The sequence below is a fragment of the Pyrus communis genome, chromosome 12 (genome assembly GCF_041283825.1).
Source record: "Pyrus communis isolate YQ-2024b chromosome 12, ASM4128382v1, whole genome shotgun sequence".
NCBI classification, from domain to species: Eukaryota; Viridiplantae; Streptophyta; class Magnoliopsida; order Rosales; family Rosaceae; genus Pyrus; species Pyrus communis.
In genome coordinates this window covers 12,198,116-12,221,109 of record NC_142576.1, presented here as the reverse complement: position 1 = coordinate 12,221,109, position 22,994 = coordinate 12,198,116, and the positions used below count along the sequence as shown (strand labels likewise).

General features: G+C 37.7%; 2 pseudogenes; one reads left to right on the top strand and one right to left on the bottom strand.

Moving 5' to 3' along the window:
• The first annotated feature begins 1,859 nt into the window (after positions 1 to 1,859).
• Positions 1,860 to 21,772, top strand: LOC137744395 (carotene epsilon-monooxygenase, chloroplastic-like; annotated as a pseudogene).
• Positions 17,631 to 18,509, bottom strand: LOC148692350 (uncharacterized; annotated as a pseudogene).
• Positions 21,773 to 22,994: the final 1,222 nt, after the last annotated feature.

The window sequence follows — 22,994 nt, the reverse complement described above, 5'->3', positions numbered from 1 at the left end:
GTATATTTACTCAACTCGATTCCTAAGGAAGTTTCTCGTAATTGACAAGGCTCACGGCAAAGCATTCACTCCCTCCTTGATTCTAAGGTTGTGCCTAAGGAATCAGGTTAGCATACTATTCATTGGAAGCAAACTCCACTAATTCTCTTGTCTAGCAGTTGCAAGAAGTCGAGTGTAGACCACCAAAAAATCGCGGACCAGTGGAGCCGCAAGCAGGAGGACAACCCATATAACTCAAGGACATACAATGGTTGCTCGACAAGTGACACATAGACTTCAGGCTAAAAGAAAATTTGAAGGACACACTACACAGATAGGTGCCCACCATGAATGTTTCTCTATTCACAGACGAGATCGAGCAGGTGCGACCTCCCTTGAGGTTCTCCACATCATCCTCTATGATGTTTAAGGAGGAGATTCAGACCTAGACCGACACTTGAAATATTATATAGTGTTGAGTCACTTCATAAGTAGGTGACCACCGTGAATGTTTCATCATTCATAGACGAGAATGAGCATGCGACCTCCTTATAGGTTCTCCACATCATCATTCACATTGTTTAAGGGAGACACAGTCGAAGCTATAGATGGACAGAGAGGGGTAGCCGCCCCTCACTTCTTATGAAATAAAGCCTACCAGCAATGGAATTCAAGCTTAGAAGCGAGATTCCGCCCCTCTGCTTACTGATGCTGCTCTGTTGCGAGGCTACAATGGCCTATTAGCTTTGCAATTTTGCATAGGTAATTGGTTGGAAAAGCATTAGCTTTGCAAGCTTGCAGGCAAGACGGCCATTGCAAAGATGCTAAGAAATTCGCAGAAACTGGAAGAAGATGGCCTCATCTGACCTGATTTGGTTTGATCACATGCAATGTCATTTTTCAAAAAAAAAAAAAAAATTAAGGGAAACGTGCGTAATCCTTTGATAACATCCTGTTTTTATTATTTGGTCATTTGATAACATTTTTTTTTAAATTTTGAAATAATATCTTGTTATTAAAAATAAAAATAAATAAAAAAAAAAAAAAAACTTTTGCATATTACGACCAAGTATTACACTTACAGATAACATCCCTTTTTTTTTTTTTTTTTTTTTTTTCCTTTTTATAACATCCTAATTTTTAGATAATAACACTTACCAAGTATCTTCAACCAACGCCTTTTCTCACGTCAAAATTTCAATGCGATTCATGACATGAAGCCTCGCCGTTAACAATTGTTACTTAAGAACAACATTAATATTGTTTACTATCTAAAAGGATTTGGTTGTCTACATTTTCTTAAAACCATTTACCCTTCGAAAGTTCGCCCTTTCTACCGAAAAATTCTAGCTTCGCCATTGAAGGGAGATGTACCTAGACTGGCACCTAAAGCACTACAAAGTGTTATGTCGATTCATAAGCAAGACGAATTCTTGATGTGAAATTTCTTTGCCATGAATTTGTAGGGAGCGTCATAGAATTGGTTCCACACTTTAGCCCCATAGTCTATCGACAATTTCAAGGAACTTGCTTTCGTCTTCCCAAAGGAGTATTTGTTCTACTGAGTTATCAAGAAGCTATTTGATCACCTCTTCAGTGTGGTCAAGAAGCCTGGCGAGTCTATTGGGGAGTACATTTAGCGCTTTAAGACTGAGAAGGCTAAGGTTATTACTAAACAATCACTTGGACAACTTTCAAGAGATGACTGCCAGTAGACCATCCTCTCCGTGGAGACATTACCATGACCTCAAATCAGACCTTGGTTGAGGCTTTTGACTTACCAAAGCGTCACACGCTTTGGGACGATGAGAAACAGGCAAATAAGTTACTAGATTCGACCAAGAAGTAGAACTCTCCAAGAAAGTGATGCCTTGTAGCAAATGATGATTTTTCCAAGAAAGACTATCTACAAGCTGGAAGTAAGGAAGATGTACAGAACTCTTCACGAACAAGGCAAAGTAGCAGACGAGGGATGCAAACACACCAAAGGCTACAATGATGAAGGTCATCTTGGTCAATTTGATCCTCGCAGAGTCCAAGCACCTTGGCTTCACATCCAAAGGGAAGACAAAGAAGATCCACTAAGCTATGACAGTGTTCTAGTCAAGGTTCTAAAAGAAGTTAGGCGCTAGTCAGGCAGCGGGCTGGGACCTAGCGGCTTGTCGGAGCCTAGGCAGGTTCCTAGGCGAACTAGGCAGATTTAAGTAAGTCTACTATATTTCATATAAATAAGCGTTTATTTATACTTAAAATATATGTAATCCCACTATGACACACTTATCAGCACCTAGATTGATCACACAAAAGTAAACTGCGTTCATACAGATGAATGAAGTGCCGCCAATATCTTTCAACTCTCTGTCACCAAGAAACTTGGCATAGAGAAGCCTAACAAATAAGTCCATTCTGCTATCTAGTTTTAATGACACCACCTCTACCACTGTTGGCATCATTGAGCTCGACGTCTACTCACCTTCTATCGTTAGCTCCTGGAAGTTTGTGATCATTGATGAACCATTGCCCCACAACCGCATCTTGATAGGCCTTTGATGCTAGATTGATGCCCAACTTGAAGCAAGTACCAGAAGATACGATTTCCCATCCCTGAAAATGGAGTAGGTAAGACAAGGATAAATCAAACTATGGCAAAAAAGTGCACAGTCTAATGACCCAAGGAGGCAAAGAAGATGAAGTTCATCCCAGTAAGCGTAGCAATGGACAACAGGAAAACTCTAGATGACTCTAACTAGGATCAAGAAGAAGGTGTCATACTTGTCATGCTTGACCCATGTCACCCCGAAAGGAAGGTGCAGATAGGCTCCAGGCTTAGCGAACAAGAGAAAGATGAGCTCTGCCTTTCTTCAGCAAAACAAAGACGTGTTCGCATGGTCCCCTTAAGTTATGTCAGAGATCGATCCAGATATTATCTGGCATAATTTACAAATAGATCCAAACTTTAAGCATGTGGCTCTGGCCAAGATCACATCTTTAGCCAAGCTGGTTTTGGACTAGATTACTTTTTAGGTCATTGATCACTATGTGTTGGATGTGATCACCACCTAGTCGACTTCATTTGCATGTTTTGCCTTATAGAAGTTTCTTTCAGAGTAATGGTGCCACTTTATGATGTCATAACATCCTTATGGGCCACCTTGACATCATAACTCCTTAACGTCTTTACATGCCACCTTGGCGTAGATTATCTTCACCTTTTCGTTCCTTCTAAGAAGTGATGGTATTCTGGATCAGTGAATAAAATCTTTGAAGGCTTACATGGCCAAACCACGGGAATCTATGCAAACAACATCATGCTGAAAGGTTAAATACATATAGATCACATTAAGAACCTCGCAGAGACATTTCAACTTCTGCAAGCATACACCATGACGTTGAATCCCAACAAGTGCACATCTGGAGTCTTCTCAGGCATCTCTTTACAAGAAGTACTAGTCTGTGATAGTTGATCGAGTATTTTAAATGTGCTGAGAGATTAGTGGAGAAGCTACAACCCAATGCGCTTAATGGAACTGCTATAAACAAGGAGGACAGATTTTCTCAGTAAACTCTTGATGTTATAAGCCTGTCTTTGTTTAACTACAATTTTGGTTCTAAATGCTTATAGCCCGGTTATTGATTCTGTTTACATTGCATTGAAAGAGGCTGAGCTTCACTCTACTGATATATTGCCCTATTAGAAGGCAAGCACTCTCTTAAGTTTCCTAATCTTTGCTGCTGTATTTTGTTTTCCCTTCCATTTGTGAACTGTGACCACAGTTACGTCTTTTCTTTTTTCAGTTGTTGTAGGTTGATGTTTGCAAAAGATAATCCCAAGACAAATAAAAGCTGAAAGCGGTTTCAGGGATCAGGAGTTCTGTTGAAGAACTTATTGCTAAGTGCAAAGAAATTGTGGAAGCTGAGGGTGAAAGAATCGATGAGGAAGAATATATAAATAACACTGATCTAAGCATCCTTCATTTTTTTGCTTGCAAGTAGGGAAGAGGTCAGCATGTACTAGCGTTCGTGATGATAACTGCTTGTATATTTTTAGCATCCATAGTTTCAATAAACATTTACCCTTTGACAGAATTAAGGTTCATGTCGAAAAAGGGAACACTTTTTATCTTTTTAAAAAAAAGAGCATTGATCTTCTTACATAGTAGCAGTGCTATGAAAGATGAGAGTGTATTATCTGCATATGCATATGTCGAAAATGCTCATTGCCTTCCTCTTTTTCTAATATGCCTGATTTGAGTTGTACTAGACTTTATGCATATAATTGTTTGTTTGAAAAAACTAAAGATATTTTCATTAACTTATTCATTTTCGAAGAATGATTAAGACTGTTGATGAGCTCAAGAGTAATCCAAGTCTTCTTCTGTCATTAGTTTTAGCTATAAAGTAAAGACTGAGATCGCTATACTTTTTAGTTCTAAAGTGATCCTGAGGACTGAGGATGCAATACTTTTCAGGTATCAAGTGAGGAATTGCGAGATGATCTTTTATCTATGTTGGTTGCTGGACATGAGACGACTGGTTCAGTCGTGACTTGGACGATATATCTTCTAGGGTATCCATTCCTTCTGTTTCTCTCATTCCCATAGGTTTGTGAGGTACCAGTGTGTACTCAATTATTCATGTATTTGATTATTTTCGTTAATGTAGAATCCCCACACACTGGTGAAGGCACAAGAAGAAGTTGATAGAGTTTTATGATGAGTTACATACTTTACCATAATCTTATTTATTTTGGTTATTATTTTAGAAGAATTTTGATACTTTGAAGTGTATTTTCAATATAGAACTTTCGACTTTCTCTGGGGCTAAACGTGATCAAATGGATAAATTTTGGAGTAATTCCAATTGGAGGACATTCATGAGTTGTTGAGCTTGATCGTTCAAAATATCAGATTTTTCCATTAAGCGGTTATTTTCTGACGATGGAATAAAAGAGCAATGCGCGGTGGTGGAAAAGTGACGTTTTGGGCTTGATTGCAAGTTTTGGAGCCCAAGATGACCTATTTTGGGTTCGACTCCTTGCGGAGATGTGTTCAGATTGCTCTAATCGTTAAAACAAGCTATCATGGACCTGATTTGGAGGAGTTCTAGGGCTAAAACCTGGCTGAACAGTTGCAGTGCAGATTCTCCTAGCCTAATTGGACTTTTATTTCTAGTTTATTTTATTATTATTTGGTTTTCTAGTCAAAACCTAAGACTTTTACTAGGGATAATTGAAATGCATATGTAATATAAATAAGGGGTTTGTTCCTTTATGCTCTTGTGGGTGAAAAGAAGGGTTCTTGAAGAATTTCAGACTTTTACTTTAAGGTGTTTTCGATTTTTTTTTCTCTTAATATTTTCTCTAGTATTTATTATGAGTATGCATAACTAATTTCTATTGCTAGGGTTAGGCCAAAAGCCTTAGCATGAATATGTGATTTTATTAATTTGCTTATGGATGGATGCATGTTTGCTTTGAATTATTAATGATTGGTATAAACTATCTAATTGACTTATTGATTGGCCACCATTAGAGTAATTAAACAAGTAATTTGATGCAATTTCTGTTGGAGCGTCACCTTGAAATTGAGGAGCGCTTCTTGTGATTAGTAATTGTAAATTCACTTAAGGCGACCATCACGCTCTTAAAGGTTGCATAGTTTTGCAAAGGGTTTTTACAAAATTTAATGAGTCTTGCATGTTTATATTTGATCTGAACATCACAAACGGATTACATGTTAGATATACGTTTTCTCTTGAACATCACGAGGAAAATATGCATTAGGAAAACCTAACCTTCAAAACATGTATGAAAATTCATAAGTAATTGGTAGAATTGCATAGGATTGTTAACGATGACTAGGCTTGGCAATTCTTGACACGACCCGATAACCAACACGACATGAAATTAACAGGTGTTCGGGTCGACACGATAACAAATCGGGTCGTTATCGGGTAACCCGATAACCAGCTGTTAAGATAAGCAAAATATTAATTTTATAATTTATAGCCCTAAAAAAATATTATAATAATTATATATATATATTAATTTAACAATTTTATACCCCTAAAAATCATAATAATTATATATATATATATATATTAAATTAAATATTAAATATTGGTGACCACTGCATCGGCTTACATATACATACCATTCAATTTCTTAAATGTTATACATACAAAATAAATAAATTTAAATCTACTTAATAAATATATATATGACACACCCTGACCCGGAAAGTCCACTAGGAATCCGAATCGAACTGTGCTGGCTCCGACACCAGGAATCAGGGCGTGCTGGCCGTCACGCCCTGATTTCTGTCGGGGTGTGTCAATATATATATACACATACCATTGAACTTGATGGGATACAAATTCTACGAAACTAATTTGAACGATCCAACCGTCAAACTTGCTTGTATATGCATCGAGATCGCATCAGCAAAAAATCACAAAAAAACAAACTTTCAGAGATCAAGTAATGGGACAAAACTTTTCAACGGTTATCAACGAAAAATCACGATTTAACGGTTATTTTAACTCCGATTTTGATGATTTTTTTACAGCTACACTCCTTGAGCCTATACGAATATAATGAATGAACTCTATCTTCAATTTAAAATATTTACACTAGTGGATACCACAAAATCTTATGTTATACTTAATGGAAGTATGAATAAACTCTTAAGTGTTAGTGAATCTATTATTTTGATGGGATACGCATTCTACGAAACTAGTTTCAACGATCCAACCGTCAAACTTGTTTGTATATACTTCGAGATTGCATACGCCCAAAATTGCAACAAAAAAAAAAAAAAACACATTCAGATATCAAGTAACGGGACAAAACTTTTCGACGGTTATTAACAAAAAATCACGATTTAACGATTATTTTAACTCTGATTTTGATGATTTTTTACAGCTACACTCCTTGACCCTATACGAATATAATGAATGAACTCTATCTTCAATTTAAAATATTTACACTAGTGGATACCACAAAATCTTATGTTATACTTAATGAAAGTATGAATAAACTTTGAAGTGTTAGTTAATCTATTGTTTTGATGGGATATGCATTCTACAAAATCAACGATCCAACCATCAAACATGTTTGTATATGCTTCGAGATCGCATACGCCAAAAATCACAATTTAACGGTTATTTTAACTCCGATTTTGATATTTTTTAAAGCTACACTCCTTGACCCTATATGAATATAATAAATGAACTCGATCTTCAATTTAAAATATTTACACTAGTGGATACCACAAAATCTTATGTTATACTTAATGAAAGTATGAACAAACTCTTAAGCGTTAGTGAATTTATCATTTTGATGGGATACGCATTCTACAAAACTAATTTCAACGATCAAACCGTCAAATTTGCTTGTATATGCTTTGAGATCGCAAGCTAAAAATAAAAAAAAACAAACATTCAAAGATCAAGTAATGGGACAAAACTTTTCGACAGTTATCAACGAAAAATCACGATTTAACGATTATTTTAACATCGATTTTGATGATTTTTTACAGCTACACTCCTTGACCCTATATGAATACAATGAATGAACTTGATCTTCAATTTAAAATATTTACACTAGTGGATACCACAAAATCTTATGTTATACTTAATGAAAGTATAAACAAACTCGTAAGTGTTAGTGAATCTATTGTTTTGATGAGATACGCATTCTACGAAACTAGTTTCAACGATCCAATCGTCAAACATGTTTGTTTATACTTCGAGATCGCATATGCCAAAAATTGCAAAAAACAAACATTCAAAGATCAAGTAACGGGAGAAAACTTTTCGACGGTTATCAATAAAAAATTATGATTTAACAGTTATTTTAACTCTAATTTTGATGATTTTTTACAGCTACATTCCTTGACCCTATACGAATATATTGAATTAACTCGATCTTCAATTTAAAATATTTACACTAGTGGATACCACAAAATCTTATGTTATACATAATGAAAGTAAGAATAAACTCTTAAGTGTTAGTGAATCTATTGTTTTGATACGCATTCTGCGAAACTAGTTTCAACGATGCAACCGTTAAACATGTTTGTATATACTTCAAGATCGTATACGCCAAAAATTGCAAGAATTAAACATTCAGAGATCAAGTAACAAGACAAAACTTTTCGATGGTTATCAACAAAAAATCACGATTTAACGGTTATTTTAACACCGATTTTGTTGATTTTTTATAGCTACACTCTTTGACCCTATATGAATACAATGAATGAACTCGATCTGTAATTTAAATTATTTACACTAATGGATACTACAAAATCTTATGTTATACTTAATGAAAGTATGAATAATAAACTCTTAAGTGTTAGTGAATCTATCGTTTTGATGGGATACGCATTCTACGAAATTAATTTCAACGATCCAACCATCAAACTTGTTTGTATATGCTACGAGATCACATACGCTAAAAATTGCAAAAAAAAAAACATTCAGAGATCAAGTAAAGGGACAAAACTTTTCGACGGTTATCAATGAAAAAGCACGATTTAACGGTTATTTTAACTCCGATTTTGATGATTTTTTTACAGCTACACTCCTTGACCCTATATGAATACAATGAATGAACTTGATCTTGAATTTATATTTACACTAGTAGATACCACAAAATCTTATGTTATACTTAATGAAAGTATGAATAAACTCTTAAGTGTTAGTGAATCTATTGTTTTGATGGGATACGCATTCTACGAAAATAGTTTCAACGATCCAATCGTCAAACATGTTTGTATATACTTCGAGATCGCATATGCCAAAAATTGCAAAAAACAAACATTTAGAGATCAAATAATGGAACAAAACTTTTTGACGGTTATCAACGAAAAGTCATGATTTAATGGTTATTTTAACTCTAATTTTGATCATTTTTTACAGCTACACTCCGTGACCCTATATGAATAGAATGAATGAATTCGACCTTCAATTTAAAATATTTACCCTAGTGGATACCACAAAATCTTATGTTATACTTAATGAAAGTATAAATAAAAGTGTTGGTGAATCTATCATTTTGATGGGATACGTATTCTACGAAAATAATTTCAACGATCCAACCTTCAAGCTTGTTTGTATATGCTTCAAGATCGCATACGCCAAAAATTGCAAAAAACAAACATTCAGAGGTCAAGTAACAGGAAAAAAACTTTTCAACGGTTATCAACGAAAAATCACACTTTAACGGTTATTTTAACTCTGATTTTGATGATTTTTTTACAGCTATATTCATTGACCCTATATGAATACAGTGAATGAATTTGATCTTCAATTTAAAATATTTACACTAGTGGATACCACAAAATCTTATGTCATGATGATCGATGAAAATTGAGGATTTTGTAAAAGGAATAACATGCAAGCTTTGAGTTCCATTGGCAAGGTTTAAACTTTTGAGAAAGGCTTCACAACCTTGAAAACAAAATCACTTTCATTTTGCATATCCTTGCACATTTAATATTTTGTAATAGGCTAGTATTGTATGGATGTTTGTTTATTAGGCTCTTATTTTCAAATGTAGATATAGTACTTAAACGACAAATGTGTTTTGAAGTAATATTTATGTGGCAATGTGTGGTACGTGCAAATTTAAGAAAAAAAATACATTTTTCTTAACGGGTCATAGCGGGTCGAGTCACTTTACCCGTTGGGTAAATTGACCCAACCTGTTAAGGATCCATTAAGATAACGGGTGTGACACGACATGACCCGTTAAGATAACATGTGTTACACGAAAATGACACGAACACGACAAGCACGACCCGTTTGCCAAGACTAACGATGATGGTTAAACCCTAGTCTTTCTCATAATTATTTTAATTTAAAATCGTTTTCTTCTTTGCTGCCATTATTTTCCAAATTTTTAGATTTCTTTTATTGTTAATTTAATCTTTAAAAATTCAAAAATCTCAAATCTTTGATAAATTTTTTTTAATAATTAATTAAGAGTTAATTTAATTACAAATTAGCCAAACAATCTTTGGGACAACAACCTTGCATTTTACAAGGATAGCACCCGTCCTATGATAACATAAAGAGCCTGAAGTACCTGACGTGCTGCATAATGGAATCATTGCGTCTCTTCCCACATCCTCCTGTCTGTTAAGTTCCCTTCCGTTTATGTGAACTGTAATGCAATCAAGAAAAATTGAAAAAACAGTGGATGGTATAAGTTCATATCAACTCATGTTTATTCTTGGTGGTTCCATTGCTCTAATTGTAAGAAGTAATTTGAAAATCAACAAGTTACTAGGATCACAGATAAAACCAAAATAATTACAATAAACCAATCAAACAGTTAAAGTGAAATAAACTTATCTTCCGAAGTGGAGGAAGAAGAAGAAGCCATGACTGCTAGGGTTTCATAAGGAGTCTTCTACACTCAAGTAGTTGAGAGTCCTTGCTATCAAATAGGGTTTTAGCATGAGATAGGATAATATTGTGAGTGCAAGGTGATAAGGATTTTACCACCTGCAAAAGTAGGGATAAAAACACTATAAATACTTGCAAGAGTACAAGGTAATTGCAGTATAATCGACTCTAGTAAGGTCGTTCTCCTTAAGAATAGAATGATTAATTTGTATCAAATCAAATCTTAATTAATGACTTAAAACAAAGTTTTGGAAAAAGGTGATTTTGTGATTTCAAATAATAGAAAATAATTAAATAAAGTGACAAAATAAAATAAACTAAAAGAAACGGTTTCTGAAAATTAAATTGTAAAAGTCTAGGGTTCCGCCGTTACCTTAACAATCATATGTAGTTCTTTCAATTACTTATGAATTACACATGCATATTTTGAAGGTTAGGTTTCCCTAAAATATGCCTACTTGGACCCCCAACATAGAGCATATATCAAACATGCAACCCGTTTGTGGTATTCGGATCAAATCTAAACATGCCTAACTCATTAAGCTTTGTGAAACCTTTTGAAAAACCATACAACCCTTAAGACGTGGTATTCATCCTAAGTGAACTTGCACATATTAATCACAAGAAGCCTTCGTCAATTTCAGGTACCAACCTCCGACCAAAATTGCATCGAATTACTGTAAACATGAAAATTCCTAACGATGAACGAGACAAAAACACGTGTACAAAGTAATATTTGTGTTTAATGATTTTGGGGTTACAATCTCTTTGTAATTTGGTCCTCTGATTCAATCTTCGTAAGATGTTGGTTTGTTGACGTGTTGTTGATCTAAGGGTTGTCGAGGCTTAATCTTGGATAAACAATTGGAAGTTTTTTCAAGGGCCGTCGGGGCTTGATCTTGAAGAACAAGGATGAACAGATCGTCAAGGGCTTTTGGGCTTGATCTTGAAGTTGTTGATCCAAAAGGCAATTGGGGCTTGATCTTAGGATGAACAGGTGGGAGTTTCTTCAAAGGCTGTTGGTGCTTGATCTTTGAATAATGGTTGTGCGGATTTCTTCAAGGGTCGTCGGGCTTGATCTTGAAAGTTGATGGATAAGCGGATCTTCAAGGGCTTTTGGGCTTCATCCTGAAGAACGGTTGGATGTGTGGATTTGTTGATGTTGTTGATCCAAAGGGCCGTTGGGGCTTGATCTTGAGTTGGTGGAAGTTCTTCAAGGGTCGTCGAGGCTTGATCTTAAAAGGGGATTTGACGAAGAACGAAGAGAGCTTTCTTGATCATTCGGGATTTGCTTGAAGGCTTTAGAGTTTCAAAGCTTCAAGGTTTTGGTGTGATATCAATTCCTCCCATTCATGAATGCCTTGGCTTCCTATTATAGAATTCCAAAACTTGATTTTTGGATTTAAATAATCAGATGAAATAAATCATTTTCGCCAGGTATTGACACGTGTCTTATGTGATGACTTTTCTGATTTATCTCGATTTTTCGTTGAGTCACACACTACATGTAAAATTTATATGACACATGAGCGTTGAAATTTTAATTATTGGTCAACATTCATTTCACCAAAATTTCAATGTCTACAAATGCCCCCACTTCAAGGCGCGTCGCATACATGTGCTTGTCACGTGTAGGAGATGCGTTTTAAAGTCCTTTAATGTAGATGTCGATCCAAGAGCCGTCAAGGCTTGATCTTGAAATGGACTGAAAATTTCTTCAAGGGCTTTTGAAGCTTGATCTTGAATTGGGCTGAAAGTTTTCTTCAAGGGCCGTTGAGGCTTGTTCTTGAACTTTGTTTGAAATTTCTTCAAGGGCTATCGAGGCTTGATCTTGAATGAAATTGGACCATAAAGAGTTTCACGTGGTAGATCTTTGCACTTGTTGACTTTCCACAACTTTGATCTTGAATAGGGTCGGAGGATTTTCTGGTTTCCCCTAATCATTGACTTTCCACAAGCTCATTCTTGAACTGGGCTAGGGGTTTCTTTTGTTAGAGTTGCACCAAATGTCTGAATTTACTCTTTTTATCTGGAGCTGAACTTGATTCAAGGGTGATGGACATTTGATCTTGAACAGGACTTGTGATTTCTTCAAGGGCCATCAAGGCTTGTTCTTGAATGGAATTGGACCACGAGCGGTCTCACGATTTGGACACATGGCAGGCAAGCGCGAGGTGGAGGTGATGGCCTGTTTCTTTGTTCAATCTTTCCAATTCATATTTAAGAGGGTTAGGAGATGAATCGGCACGTGTTTTGTTGTGCTTGTCTCTACATGCTTCAATGTATCATTTTCGCTTGCCTCATTTATTCTCTAGGCAGATGTGGTATCTTCTGCTGCCTTGTTTATTTCTCCAGCAGAGCGATGCAAGGTAAGCAATTAGGGAAAGGTTCCAGGCAATTGGTTCCTGATTGGGAGTTTGACTTCAAGTTCTGAATGATTGCTCTCTTTCACTTTATCCTGCAGGTAAGAACAAGGACAAAGAAAAGGACAGGGAAAAAGAACGATATGAGATACTCTTGCTTTCAAAGAAGTGGTGGTGATTTGACAGCATTGCACAACGAGGCTTTACTCTTCAGCGATGGTGTCAGCGAAAGGTTGTTGAAGCTTTTCAATCTCTTTGATTAGAGCAACGATGCCGAGCTTGGTTTTGACTTAAACTCCTTCATTTGGATTATACCATTCTGCAGGGAAGGACGCCGTGCTATAGTGATCTGTTCTAGCTCATCATTGATCCTTATGTTTCAATCTCTTGCCGTATTTCTTCCTGATGCAGGAGTTGAATACAACCTTTGCATTTAAATGGTGTTTCAGAACATTACTTCTCAGCGACGATGAGTACTCGAGAGCAATGCAAGGTGAGCAACCAGGCAAAGGTTCCAGGCAATCAGTTCCAGGTTGAAAGTTTGATTTCAGATTTCGACTGATTACTCTCTTTCCCCTTGTCCTGCAGGTAAGAGCAAGGGCAAAGGAAAAGACAGGGAAAAAGCATGATATGAGATACTTTTGCTTTCAACCTTAATGATATGTGATACTTTTGCTTTGATGTCATTTGTTTGCAAGGGTATTCCCAGAAAGGAAGAAAATTGAGCATTTCGAGAGGCTCTGCTGGGAGTGTACTCTCAGAGGTGCGGAATGGTTGGGCATTTTTTTTTTTGCAGGTCTGCCTTACTCTAGAGGATGGAGGTCGACATATATAGGAATTTTCCAACAGCCAGTAGTGGCGCTATTCCTTTACTCTTGTCGGCAACCGTTGGGTAATTGAAATAGTAAGATTCACGCGTTTTCAACTTTGTTAGAAATCTTTGGCAAAGTTACCCGCGATTTCTGCAAAGCTAAGGTGTGTGGAAGGTGATGACAAATCCGGAAAAGCCGGTCTTTTGAAATCTCTGAACAAATGGCCTTGTTGCCTCTTCGATTTATGAACAAGTGGCCTTATTGCCTCTTCGATTTCTGAACAAATGGCCCAGCTTTTGGAGAGGTGCCTCTTTGATTTCCGAATGACCATGCTGCCTCCTCGATTTCTGAACAGGCCCTATTGCCTCTTCTTTTTTTATAGAGGCATTAATCGTGTTCCAAAAACACACTTAAAAAGTTGTTGCCTGTAGGAATTTCCCTCATTTTGTATTTCTAAGAACCCGATTTACACGACCTCTTCTTCCTTCATCATTCCTGCAAATGGCTTGCCCATTTGACCGTTGTCTTGATTTGAATGTTGAGGAAGACGCTGACACGTCTTCTCAAGACAGAATATGGCACCCATCCTTCTTATCCCCTAACGGTCCTCTAACAGTTGGGGACTCTGTGATGAAGAACGTCATAACTGCCACGGTGGTTGCTAGAAATCTTCTCACCCCAAAAGATAACAAGATCCTTTCTAAGCGGTCTGATGAGCTGGTTGTTCAAGACTTTTTGGCTTTCAATGTTCAGTGTGCGAGCTCTGTATTGAACATGGGCCAACGCCTTCTTGCTCGAACTTGCCAGGTTGAATCCTTGATGGCTGAGGTGACCAGCCTTAAGCAAGAGATTAGAGGGCTCCGACACGAGAATAGAGAGTTGCACATGCTTGCCAATAGTTACTCAATGAGCATGAAGAGAAAGCTTGACCAGCTTTAGGAGTTTGAAAATTGGATTCAGAGTGACAATCAGATGTTTATGGCTTTACTCCAGAGACACCTATTGCCTTCAACCTCTAGAGTCTTACCAAATGTTGAGGCTCCAAACAATCAACCTCTGGCACCTCTTTTTCCTGGAGTTCCACCAAGTGATGAGGCTCCACCTGATCAATGAAGGCTCTTTTCTTTTTTTTTATTTTTTTTTTATTTTTTTTTTTAACTCATGTACATCCACATTTCTGTAATTTTTTTCAGAGATATCAGTAAATGAGCTTTTATTTGACTCAGTGTACATTTATTTATTTATTTTTATTTATTTATTTTTTATTTTTTTTATTTTTTTTGGTTATGTAAATTCTAGATTTGTTGTGAAAATGGATGGTGAATGGATGGTAAATGAATGCCCACTATGTAGTGGATGTTGTAGGTGAAGTAAGTGGATGATGTAGGTGAAATGAGTGTGGATTATAGGTGAAGTAAGTGGATGCTATGGGTGAAATGAGTGGAGATTGTAAGTGAAGTAAGTGGATGTTATGGGTGAAATGATTGGAGATTGTAGGTAAAGTAAATGGATGTTGTAGGTGAAATGAGTGGAGGTTGTAGGTGAAGTAAGTAGATGATGTAGGTGAAATGAGTGGAGATTGTAGGTGAAGTAAGTGGATGTTGTAGGTGAAATGAGTGGAGGTTGTAGGTGAAGTCAGTAGAGGTTTTTGATTTGTCGTTTTACATCTTCATTTTCCTATATAAGAAAGACCAAATGTATGAGGAATTGTACATCTTCTACATATATCTTTCTCTTGTCATGCACATTGTCATTGTTGCCGCCGCCGTGACTCTTGGTGCTTGGAGCTTGTTACATTGCGTCACTTTTACCGTGTAGGGTTGTGCAAAAGACTACAGCGAGTTTATGTTGTGTAGTGCCTTTTGGTCATAACTTTCCTCGGTGGTGACGTTGCCGTGCCTCTTGCCGCTGCTTGGAGCTTGTTGCAGTGCGTCACTTTTATTGTGTGGGGTTGTGCAAAAGACTGCAGCGAGTCTATGCTTTGTAGTGGCTTTTGGTCATAACTTTCCTCGGTGGTGACGTTGCCGTGCCTCTTGCCGCTTGCCGTAGGCTCTTTGCTGCTGCTTCTTGAAGGTTGTTCCAGTACGTCACTTTTATCGTGTGAGCTTGTGCAAAAGACTGCAGCAAGTTTATGCTGTGTAGTGCCTTTTGGTCACAACATTCCTCGGTGGTGACGTTGCCGCTCACATTGACCTTGCTGCTTGTCGTGGGCTCTTTGCCACTGCCGCTTAGAGCTTGTTTCAATATCTCACTTTTGGGGTTATGCAAAAGATTGCAGCAAGTTTATGATGTGTAGTGCCTTTTGGTCACAACTTTCCTCGGTGGTGACATTGCCGTGCACATTGACCTTGCTGCTTAGAGCTTGTTCCAGTGCGTCACTTTTACCGTGTAGGGTTGTGCAAAAGACTGCAGCGAGTTTATGCTATGTAGTGCCTTTTGGTCACAACTTTCCTCGGTGGTGACGTTGTCGTGCACATTGACCTTGCTGCTTGCCTTGGGCTCTTTGCCGTTGTTGCTTGGAGCTTGTTCCAGTGCGTCACTTTTACCATATGGGGTTGTGCAAAAGACTGCAGCGAGTTTATGTTGTGTAGTGCCTTTTGGTCACAACTTTCTTCGATGGTGACGTTATCGTGCACATTGACCTTGTTGCTTGCCGTGGGCTCTTTGCCGTTGCTGCGTGGAGCTTGTTCCAATGCGTCACTTTTACCGTGTGGGGTTGTGCAAAAGACTGCAGCGAGTTTATGCTGTGTAGTGCATTTTGGTCACAGTTTTCCCTCGGTGGTGTGCTGCCGTGTGGTGTTGTGCAAAATACTGCAGCGGGATTTTGCTATGTAGTGCCTTTTGGTCACAACTTCCTCGGTGGTGACGACGTCGTGCCTCTTGCCGCTGCTTGCTGCATCGTCGTCGCTGCACTAATCGTTGCACACCATTGCACTGACCGTCGTCATGCTGTTCATTTTGTTTTTTTTTTTTTTTTTGTAATAAGGCTTTGTAACCAAATCCTTCCTTTAAAGACTAAAGTATTCATATTTTGAATTTGCTCTTTATTCTTCAAAGTGTTTGTGTTTTTGTTATTGATGTGACTGAACTTGAAGTTTTGAAGTTTCAAGTTGCCTACGTACCCTTGGTTAAGGAGGGATCAAGTCATGACGTAGTTTAAATGAGTGATGGTTTTGATGATGATTTTGCCGTACACAGTTTATGCTTTTGCGGGCCAGGAGCGTTTGTTGTCGCCTTTTAGGCTCGTGCGAACGAGGAGCTTTGTGAATTTGTCAAATGATCTTGGAGAGGCATTCCTTGCAATCTTCATAGCAAATAGTCTTGACTGAGTGATTGAAAAAGTCTTTAGGGAAGAAATCGCGCATCGTAATGGCAACGGACGATATTCGTGTCACAATTTCATCATCCTCAATACTTTCATGTAGCTTTGGAGGTTGACGAAAGCTGTTTTACCCCCTTTCTGATTGGTGAACTTGTGGATGAGACGTATGCTTCTTGTGCATTTTATTTGGAGTGACATGAGTCCATCCTTCAACTTCACGTGACTTGACTGACATGGTTTTGGAGCATACCCCCAGCGATTGAGGTGAAGATTTTGATTCGAAATAGCCGAAAGTAACGGTGGTATAGTTTGACTTCACCACATCGTCAAGATCTAGCTCGATGATTCCTTTCTGAGCCAACGTCATGATGAGATCTTTTAGCACGAAGCAATTTTCCATCGGATGACTGATGAAGCGGTGGAATTTACAGTACCTTGGACTGTCAGTACGATTAATCTCTTCCAGCCGTCTATAGTCAGGTAGGTCGATCACCTTCTTGTCAAGCAAGTCTTTCAACATGGCAACCACATCAAAGTCGGGGAATGGATAAGTCTTCTCCTCAAGCTCCTTCAAAGTGCGTCTACGCATCTCTTGATCATGAAAAGCTTCAATTTGAATCGTCATGCCTCGTGTAAGATTTTGACTGGATTTGTGTTAACCGTCATTGCTTCCTTAGTGGATTTCCACACAGCCTTATCCATCTTTGGCCCCAAACCTTTGTCGTTCTGGTAATCGGCGATCGGTTATTTCTTCCCATGATGGGTGCTTAACTCCATATCATGGGTGCGGGTGGCTAACTCCTCAAAGGTTCGTGGTTTAATGCCTTGAAGGATGTAGTGTAATCCCCATTGCATGCCTTGAATGCACATCTCAATGGCGGAGGTTTCAAAAAGCCGATCTTTGCAATCCAGGCTTAATGAATGCCATCTATTGATGTAGTCGACGACAAGTTCATCCTTCCACTGTTTCGTATTGGTTAGCTCCAACATGCTTACAGTGCGACGAATACTGTAAAAGCGATTGAGAAATTCCTTTTCTAGCTGATCCCAACTGTTCACAAACTTGGGCTCGAGGTTGGTGTACCAGTCAAAGGCATTACTTTTCAGCGAGTGCATGAACTGTTTGACAAGGTAGTCTCCCTCCGTCCCAACATTATTGCAAGTTTCAATGAAATGGGCGACATGTTGCTTTGGGTTTCCCTTCCCATCGAACTGCATGAATTTTGGCGGCTGATAACCCATCGGCATCTTCAAAGCGTCAATCTTCTTGAAGTAGGGTTTCGAGTACAACATGGAGGTGTGTGAGCTCCCTTCGTATTGTGCCTTGATGGTGTCGGTGATCATCTCCTGTAGCTGATGGATAGAAAGATATCCCATGAGTGTTGCCACTTGGTCTGGCTTCTGCTCTTCTTTGACTTTTTCCACTAGAGGCTCCTCTTCTTCATTAGCTCATCTCTTTAGTGGATTAACCTTTAGGTCGGGTTTCTCATCATCCTGCATCTCCAGTCGGTTGATGAGTGCAGTGATTTGCAAGTCTTTTTCCTCCACAGTCCTTGTGAGCCTTGCAATTGCTTCACTCATTTGAGCCAGTTATTCTTCAACAGAGATAGCGCCGATGGTCATGACTTGTTCTTTGTTTAAAGCCATGGAGTGTGCTTGAATATCTTAAATGGAGACAGAGATGAGAGGTAGAGATTATCCTACTAGGCGTGCCAAATTTGTAAACACGAAAATTCCTGACGACGAATGAGACAAGAACACATGTACAAAGTAATATTTGTGTTTAATGATTTTGGGGTTACAATCTTTTTGTAATTTGGTCCTCTTATTCAATCTCTGTAAGATGTTGGTTTGTTGACGTGTTGTTAATCCAAATGATGTCGAAGCTTGATCTTGGATGAACAGTTGGAAGTTTCTTCAAGGGCAGTCGGGGCTTGATCTTGAAGAACAGGGATGAACAGATCGTCGAGGGCTTTTGGGCTTGATCTTGAAGTTGTTGATCCAAAGGGCCGTTGGGGATTGATCTTAGGATTACCAGGTGGGAGCTTCTTCAAGGGCCGTCGGGGCTTGATCTTTGAATAATGGTTGTGCGGATTTCTTTAAGGGCCGTCGGGCTTGATCTTGAAGGTTGATGGATAAGCGGATCTTCAAGGGCTTTTGGGCTTGATCTTGAAGAACGGTTGGATGTGTGGATTTGTTGATGTTGTTGATTCAAAAGGCCGTTGGGGTTTGATCTTGGGATGAATGGATGATGAACAATGAACACTTTCTTCAAGGGTAGTTGGGGCTTAATCTTGAGTTGGTGGAAATTCTTCAAGGGCCGTCAGGGCTTGATCTTGAAGGAGGATTTGACGAAGAACAAAGAAAGCTTTCTTAATCCTTCGGGATTTGCGTGAGAACTTTAGAGTTTCAAAGCTTCAAGGTTTTGGTGTGATACCAATTCCTCCCATTCATGAATGCCTTGGCTTCCTATTTATAGAATTCCAAAACTTAATTTTTGGATTTAAATAATCAGATGAAATAAATCATTTATGCCAGGTATTGACACGGTCCTATGTGATGACTTTTCCGATTTATTTCGATTTTTTGTTGAGTCACACGCTACATGTAAAATTTATGTGACACGTGAGCGTTGAAATTTTAATTATTGGTCAACATTCATTTCACCGAAATTTCAATGTCTACAATTACTTTCCTAAAGATCCTAATGGTAGCTAAGCATTAAGACAATTGGACAGTATAAACCGGTGATTAATAATTCAAATTAGACAGTATAAACCGATGATTAATAATTCAAACTTGCATGCATAATATCATAAGCAAGTTAAAAAGAAAGTACATATTCTTGCTAAGGCTCGTGGCCTCACCCTCGCAAATGGAAGTTAGTTACTAGCAATCATACAACAAAATATTATTTAAAACAAGGATAGAAAACACCTTGAAAATAAACTTGAATCCAAAAGCTCTCTAAAGTTTGCGTGCGTTTTCTCCCCTCCCCTGTCTTCTCCTACCAAAAAAACCTAAAGGCTAAAAAACCTTATTTATACTACTAGAAAATAAAACCCTAAAAGGTCTTAGAGTAAAACTAGGAAACATAATTAAAATAATAAAGCAGAAAATAAAAAGGTTTCCTATTTGAACTAAAATTTGGATTTCTCAGAAAATCAGACTTTTGACTGACCAAATAAACTCTAATTTGGTTCCAAAAGGTCTCTTTTGAAAGCTGAAGTCGTTCCCTACAAATCATCAGAAGGAAAATTCCTCAAAATATGCCTCTTGACCTCCAAAATACCCAAAAAGTCCAGAAACGTCAATCTGGAAAAGCTGTGGGCCTTTATTTCATCACCAAGGTCAAACGGCTAAGTAGAAAAATCTGAAACTTTAATACAATCATCTTGAAAGACTCACGAACATCCTCCAATTGGAATTACTCCAAAATTCATCCGTTTAATCACTTTTTTCTGTAGAGGAAGTCGAATGTCCTACATTAAAAATATAATTCAAAGTATCAAAATTCACACATAATAACCAATAAATTATTACTAAGACTAGGGTAAAATATATAGTATAATATGGACTCATCATAGAGACCTCCCTATATATATCCATACTCCCTTGATATCAGGCCTATTAACTGATACCTTGAATATTCCAAACTGATATTGAACTCTTGTCAAGTCTTGATAAGGTTTCTTGAATATAATTGCATGTTATTAGGACTCTTAATCTTAGCCAAATAGGATAGGAATTTCCTCAACATGATAACTCATACACTGAGCTATTAGTTTGTCGAGAACAAGAACTCATTCTTCTTGACACTCACATCTTACACTAATTTATTTAGATTTTGATAAGAAGAGCTCAAGTTGCTGACGTGCTCCCTGGAAATTACAAAGTCAATGGTCAAGATATCAGGATATCAGTATACAATAGCCATCGTTCTTCAGAGGTACCATCTTACGTTAAATTTGAACCCAGTGCACTATACATGTTAATTAAAAATGTATGGAATAATGAATATAAAGTACTGAAGAATACAGAAACTGTAATATGAATTTGTTTCCCCTCAAATCATTTTTGAGAATATGTTTCCCTTCTAATCATGGAAATTAAAAACGTATTCGGGGTGTTTTTTTCCTTACAAGGTGTGGGAGAGAGCAGAAGAGTTTGGACCTGAAAGATTTGATCTGGAAGGCTCTGTACCTAGTGAAACAAACACGGATTGGTACTTACAATTGTTGCCCGTTTCGGGATGTTGCAGCGGCTACATAATCTCTGGACTTGTCCTCCTTGGCATTCTTTTTAAGAACGCATGATTGTAAGCAATCAACCTAGAGCCCCAGTGGCTTCTTTCTTTGCATTTACATAGCTCGTTTACCAATAGTTAAACAAAATTATCTACTGTAGGTTCATTCCATTCAGCGGAGGGCCACAGAAGTGTGTTGGTGATCAGTTTGCTCTGCTGGATGCGGTTGTTGCTCTAGCAATCTTTATTCAGAACCTGAACTTTGAGCTGGTTCCGGATCAGAACATCAGCATGACAACTGGAACAATTCACACTACAAACATATGCTCTTCAACTCACATGCTAGAATTTTACACAGATTGCCTAACATCCAAATCTTGATATAAGAAATTTAGATTGGGATCCATGTGGCATATATATCCAAGATAAATAAAACTAAGTTGTGTAATATTTACAGACCGCATTATTGATCACTTCTCTCAAATGAATGAGCTCGATGCGAGACTCAGTTATATAAGAAGATCTATATGTTAGTACATATAACATCAGTAGTACATAAGGTCTCCTAACAGTTTGCTTGTTTGTTGCAGGGTTTGTACATGAAACTGAGCCAAAGACACGCAAAGTCCGCATTAGCTAATTAAACAATCACGCAAGTGATGAGAGAATCCCAGTGTGCTTTAGAAGTGTCAAGAGTCCGTACTAGTATTTTACCGGATTTATGTTCGGAATGAACTAATGATGTTTATAGTTTTTAGTGTGATTGTCGCACTCTAAAGAGATAATAATAGGTAATGCTGCGGTTACCAAATCAAGTTTCAAAACTTTGAATTATACGGTACGAAAATATATCTCCTCAACATTATTCGTTCCTAATTAACATTCCTTTTGCCATTCATCATCTTTCTCGGGACGGCCATATGGGAGTCGATGGCTTTTTAAGCTTTGTTACTACCGCCACTGTGCCATGCAAAAACATCAACAATTAACATCATGACACAGCTTTCTTGTATTTTGTTCGCTTATTACTATATGTGAATTTGTATTTCAACCAAGCCAATTGTCTATAGCAGAACATAAAACAAATAAATGATACACAGTATAATCTCTATATCATAATGTTGGAATTAAACAAATTTTAGTATAAGGAGGTTATTAATTACTTAATAGATGTGTAGTTACCAAAATTTTTTTGAACATGTTGTCCTTGATAAAAGTTGTATAGATAAAAATAAGTATATTAGTACTGGAACAGGTCAATTTTCAGGATGTACCCATTGAAAAAAGAGAGACACCTAACTAATGCATACATGTATAGTAGTGCTCGTTTTATGCTAAAAAGGTATAAGCAAGCTTGATGAGCTATGTCAAAAGTTCTATGTCAGTTAGTTGAAAAACTTCCAGTCTTTAGAACTTTTGTGCAACTCCTTTTCTAGCACAGCAATGACATCTTCTTAAGTGACAAGGGATGGTCCCTTCTCAGAACCCTTCCCGGCAGCAGCGACTGACTTTTCTTGGGGGATCGTCTCTTGATATGCGCAATCCTTCTCACTCATTTTCTTGCAATTGGCTTCGGGATTGAGTTTTTCAACTCCTTCAAAGATGCAGCAATTTCTTTTTGGGCTTCTCCCAAAGCGTGAATGGCAACGATGATGTCTGGCATGGCGTACTCTTCCAATTTTTCTTGACTTTCCTGGCGATGTTCCTCACACTGGGACTTGTTCAACCAAGAAGCAGCCTTGCCTTCCTCTTCCGAGGCTTTGCCACTCCTGATGTCGTTTCTTCTAGATCTTAGAGCCATTGAATCAAAGTTGCGATGTGGTCCCTAATGGATTCGCCAATTTATGTTGGGGGACTTTTAG